The sequence below is a fragment of the Palaemon carinicauda genome, chromosome 7 (assembly GCF_036898095.1).
Source record: "Palaemon carinicauda isolate YSFRI2023 chromosome 7, ASM3689809v2, whole genome shotgun sequence".
NCBI classification, from domain to species: domain Eukaryota; kingdom Metazoa; phylum Arthropoda; class Malacostraca; order Decapoda; family Palaemonidae; genus Palaemon; species Palaemon carinicauda.
The window spans coordinates 150,521,324-150,527,401 of NC_090731.1; the positions used below are offsets into that span (position 1 = coordinate 150,521,324).

At 32.9% G+C, this 6,078-nt stretch overlaps 1 pseudogene; it reads right to left on the minus strand.

Moving 5' to 3' along the window:
* Nucleotides 1-6,078, minus strand: part of LOC137643755 (uncharacterized) — a 6,195-nt pseudogene continuing 117 nt past the window's right edge.

Here is a 6,078-nt window from a genome sequence, read left to right on the forward strand (position 1 = left end):
TTATTCATGTGCCATGTGATTAATCATGCCATCAATCATGTCTAATGTGATTATCATACCATCAACCATGTGCCTGGGCATTCTATGGACACAAACATTCATTTAAACCTAGCCTGATGCAAGTTTTTTACTAATTTGGTTATCATTCGTACAATCCATCATGACATGCATGTGCCATACTATCAATCATACCATAAATCATGTGCCAATCAATTAATCAATCATACGTGTGATTAACTTATGCTAGATCACTGCTGGGATCTAAAGTATCCAAAAAAAAAAAAATGGAAATACTTTTGAAAAATAAGGTTGTGGTAGGGATTTAAACCAAATATTGTAGCTATTGTGTAAATTACAATCAATATCACGAAATTATTGTCGTTATAACATTAACGAAAAGTCAAACCAGATGAAAATATTCTGTGATGTAAGAGCAACGGATGATGAATAATAATGTTCAAACTACCGATATGATGTAATTCATAATATTGTTAACAGATGGTAGTTTTAAAACCATTGCATTATTCTAGTTCCTTTGTATTGTATTATTTAGAAATATGCACACCGTTTTTTTCGGGGCCGCAAGAAAGTGGGGCCCCCAAGTTATAGCTTGTTTAGCTTATTTATGTAAATCCTCACTGCTAAACTAAGACCTCACATGAGAAAGAGAGAGAGAGAGAGAGAGAGAGAGAGAGAGAGAGAGAGAGAGAGAGAGAGAGAGAGAGAGAGAGAAAAGCTGTATGTATGTTGCTATTACCTTTTGATTTTTTAATCTCCATTTTATTTATCGCTCTCAATATCATTAGCTCTACGATTGTGACTATAAAATAAGCGCACAGAAAGGAGAGTGGAAGTGGCCATCACCACTTCCATTCTTCAAGAGCAATCTGGAACTTTGGCATTCAGGAGGATTGCCAACTTGCCAAGTACACTACCCATTTAACATACTCAGTAACCTTAGGCCTACAACGAACTAAGAAAGTGTGGAAATTTACCAACTTGAGTATGTTACATGATGTGGATAACCTGTGTGGAACGCCTTCTGCAAAATAGTTGTGATTTATGGTTAATCTCTAGTCACTTACATTAATAGGCTATTAGTTTTCCGCTAGGTAGTCTATTATATATATATTATAACCTACTTAATATTAAATATTTTAACATTACAGCCTAGTAGATTTGATAATGTAACCTGTTAGATTTATCTTACCTCACAACTAGGCCTATGCAGTAGTATATGAAAACTTCAAAGTATAATAACGTTTTTTTTTCTTTTTAAATTTTTTTTTCTTTTTATTAAAAAGTTAAATTACATCTTCTTTACAATCACAATATTTACAGTATAATTACATTTAATTGCATTTATCTATAAACAAATCCATCTAATTTAACAATTTACAACATCACACATCTTGATTTTAATTTTTAATTATTCAAAAACAATAATTTATATACTTTTTGGTGAACATTTTATTCATTTTTTCTTTATAGATATTTTTCAAAAGCCACCGATCATATTGAAATTTACTCTTAAGAAATGCATATGTTTCCTCTTTCGTATATCGTTTCTTCTTACTGACCCAAACAGCATATAAATAACCAACAATCAATAGTGGCGCTGTTGTAATCCTTTTTCGTCCTATATCTGTAATCGAACATTAATGTGTTGAAAAAAATTGTCCCTGTTTATGTCACAAGTATGAAATAATACACTTTTGACATACATCAATATTGTCTGGATGTGCCTACAAAAGTAAAATATATGCAAACTGTATTCAACATCATCGCAATGATCACATTTATCACTGTCTCTGATATTCAACATTTTCAGACGATTATTTGTCGCCAAAGTTCCATGAGCATATTTAAAGGCAAACTCTCTCTCCATGATGCCAATGAAAGGTTTGTTTATGCTGTCCCATACCATTTTCCAGTCCAAAAGTGGATAACTCCCTTCAATTTTTGGGACACTCTCTGGCCTTATAAAATTATAACAGTCTTTAGAACTTAAGTTAGGAAATTTTGCATGGTGATAAACTTTTCTGATTACATTAATTGCAACTGAATAAAATGATGCTGACACAAATGAAAACTCATATATTTCCTTCAAGTCCAACAAAAAACTAATTCTCATCTTGCAATAGAAATTACTCAAACCAATACCATTTCTAATACCATTTAGAGCTGTCGAACTGAAAATCGCCAAGGACTTAAAATAAACATTTATAATACCCAATCCACCTTTCTCTTTCGACAAACAAAGAGTATCTCTACCTACAGGATGGTATGTTCCTTGCCATATATATCGGAATACATGCATATTTATTTGAGCAATGTACTTTTTCAAAGGAGGCAAAGTGTGTGATATATACCAAACTTTGGACAAAACTAGTGAATTAACAATAATAGCTTTTTGGAAAATAGATAATTGTCTTTGACTTAGCATATCTATGGATATTTTAATATTTTGAGTAAGGCGAGACCAATTTTCTTCACATGTAACCTCAAAATCACTATGATAAACTATACCAAGAATTTTGATACTTTCAACAGTTTTCAACCAACTGATAGGCCAAATTTTTCGGTTTTCCCATTTCCCAAACCCAATTATACTAGTTTTGTCCTTGTTTAGCTGTGCACCTGTCGCAAGTTTAAACCATTGTACTTCTTTATAACATTCTCTAACTGAATCATCAGTTGACAAGATCACGGATGAGTCATCTGCATAACCTTGCAGGCATATATTTACATTGTTTGGAAGGCTAGGCCCTATTATCTTGTTATTGCTCTTTATTGCTCTATACAAAGGTTCTTGAAATATACAATATAACAGCATTGACATAGGGCAGCCTTGTCTTACTGACCTTTTGATACAAAAAGTTGAACTCATAAACCCATTTACCAAGATACTACTTACACAATTTTTGTACAATATTCTAACTAGAGCCACAAATTCATCTGGTAAACCAAATTTCTTCATCACTTTAAAAACAAAATCCATATTAACTCTATCAAAAGCCTTAGACCAGTCTAAGCTTAGAATTACTAAGTCTTCACTCTTTTGTTTTGTATGAAAAATTACATCTCGAATCGTATTATTACAATTAACAATCGACCTTTCCTTCACTGCACAATATTGTTCTGGGAAGACAATCATCCCAATAACACATCTCAATCTGTTTGCTAATACCTTAGCAAAGATTTTATAGTCAACATTCAGAAGGGATATAGGTCTCCAGTTCTCCACCAACGATAAATCTATTTTAGCTAATAATTTTATTACACCCAAATTTTGACTATCTGACATATATTTCATAGTCACATTGGATTTGAACACTTCCATAACGTCAGATTTTATTAAAGACCAAATTTTTTTGTAGAATTCTATAGGAAATCCATCATACCCTGGTGATCTTCCTTTACACATACTCTTGATAGCATCAAAAACCTCAATTTCCTCTAATTCTCTACTTAACAAACTTACATCTTCTTGGTTTAGGACAGAATGGCATAGGTTAAGAAAATAATCTTGACTTTTTACCTGACCAGTTACCTTACTAAAAATTTTTTCAAAGTACTCCTTTATAAAAACAGAAATTCCCTCTGTGCTTTCTACAATGGAACCATCTGCTTTTTTAATGTTAGTAATGCGTGTATGACTTCTTTTTCTCAGCACCAAGTAGATGTGCAGATATTTTTCCCCAGTTGTACGATCATTTAGTTTGGCTCTTATCTTTATACCTTCTAATATTTCATTCTGGATGTCACAAATCCTATTCTTGAGAATCTTAATATTTTCATAATTTACACTAGTTTTATAGTTGATATCATAAAGTTGACGCAATCTTGTTTGTAATAAGTTCAGCAATTCATATTTTTCTTGAGAAATATTTTTACATAATTTGACAAAGAATTTTTTACATTGTGATTTTGCCTAGTCCCACCATGAAAGTATGTTATCAAATGTACCCTTTTTCTGCTTTATAAACTGCCATACATGTAAAAGAAATTCTTCAATTTCATCAGAATCTAAAACTTTAACATTCAACTTCCAATACCCTGTGCCAGTTTTTGTGTGTTTATGTTTAATTTCAAAACAACCATACTATGATCTGAAAAACTTATTGGAATGGTGTCTACAGATGGTATATTATCAAATAATTTTACCGTATAAATCCTGTCTATTCTGGATCCATAGATTTTGCGTATATAAGTGTATTCTAATATCCTGTTTGTGAATTTGTAATTATCTTTCAGAGCAAGGTTTTCCACTAGAGTACTCATAGACTTAGACAGTAAGGCTTTGTTATTATTACTGCAATCTCTTGTGCATGTTATACAGTTGAAATCACCTCCAAAAATAAGATAATCAATATTATGTCGTAGGTAATACAATATTTCATTCCTGAAAAAGTCTTCCCTTTCAGCAAATTTACTTGCACCAGATGGAGCATACACATTTATAATATTTAATAATGCAGTTATTGTAACATACCCTTACACCAATAATTCTATCGTTAGTACCAATCTCCTTGGTTAAAAGTTTAACATTTGTTTTCTTATTTATACAAATCATTGTACCTCCTTTTAAATTGATTGATGGATTGAACACTATACACATAAAATTAGTGAGATAACTCAACCTTGAAATATCTTTTACGTTATGTTCTTGAATCAACAGAATATCAATTTTATAGTACATCATAAGGGACTCAACTTTCATTTGTTTAATTACCTCATTTAAGCCTTTAATATTTAAAGTGGCAACAGAAAGAGCCATTACAACAACGAACACTGAAACAATTACGTTTTCTTTTTCTTTGACAACCTATCTTTTCCATTCATTTTCTCTTCCTTCCTTTTTTCTTTATTGGATTTTCATCTAATTAACTGTAATTTACCTACAGTATCTAAATCTATGTTCCACTGGCCTTTTGGCATCACGTCTGAACCTTTATCATCATTTTTCAAATCGTCTTCAATATCACTGACTTTATTTACCTCTACATCCATGTCACGTTCTTCAGTAGCCCCATCCACTGATTCATCATCCCTATGCACTGAAACCGCTATTTTGATTTCCTTAAGATTTTTCGGTTCTTCATTGACATCATCCTCAACGGGAAAGAGATTTTCAACTGTATAAGGAATGTGAGGTTCATCTTGTGATGGAAGCCCCTTATCCTCAGTTATTTCGGTAACTTGAGAAGCTCCTTCAGGTGCACTTTTTATTGCAAAGATGTCACTATCACTGTCGGTATCTGTTAAATTATCACCATTACTAGGAACATGACCCTCCAGGTCACGTGATCGACCTTCTATTTCGACTGAGTGTTGATGAACAGCAACATCATCAACATTCTTGGATGAGGGAATGGTCACTAGTTGTTCTCCTACTACTTCGCATAAGTCTTCTATCTGGTCCTCTCCGTGGTTGCTGGATTCTTTTTTATCATTTTCAATACTCTTTCCATCACATGGCTGCTCCACATTTCCTTCATTACCTGTTGCCAGTTGAACATCAGGAGTACCCTCTTCTTCCGATATCCGACCCTTATCAGAATCCTTGCCGGGCATTGCTGGGAAATCATTCAAATTAAAAATATTTAACTTAGGCTCACTATCCATATTACAGTTAACTGCCATATGAGAGTCTCTTCCGCACTTGTAACACGTCTTTTTCTGGCCATTATATAAAAACACAACATTATAACCACAAATATTGATGGAGGATAGGATATTTTTCTTTATTTCCATCTTCACAGTGCGGGTTCCATTTTCTAGACCACTCGTTCTCCCATGAGAAAAGGTATTATGTCTGAGATGAAGAACTTTTCCATACTGTTCGAGGACACTAATTAAAAGGGAGTCTTCTATATCAAAATGTGCATAACGTATTGCTACGTAAGTATATACACTGCTCAAATTTACTACTAGGGCCTGTTCGCCATTACCGAAATGAATCACTTTGTCTTCGTACTCTCGTATAAAGAAATCAAAAACCTTCTCCTCAATAAATTTCACAGGCACTCTGTTATTTGGTATGTTCTGAAACCCTCGTATGTCTTTTTCACTTAT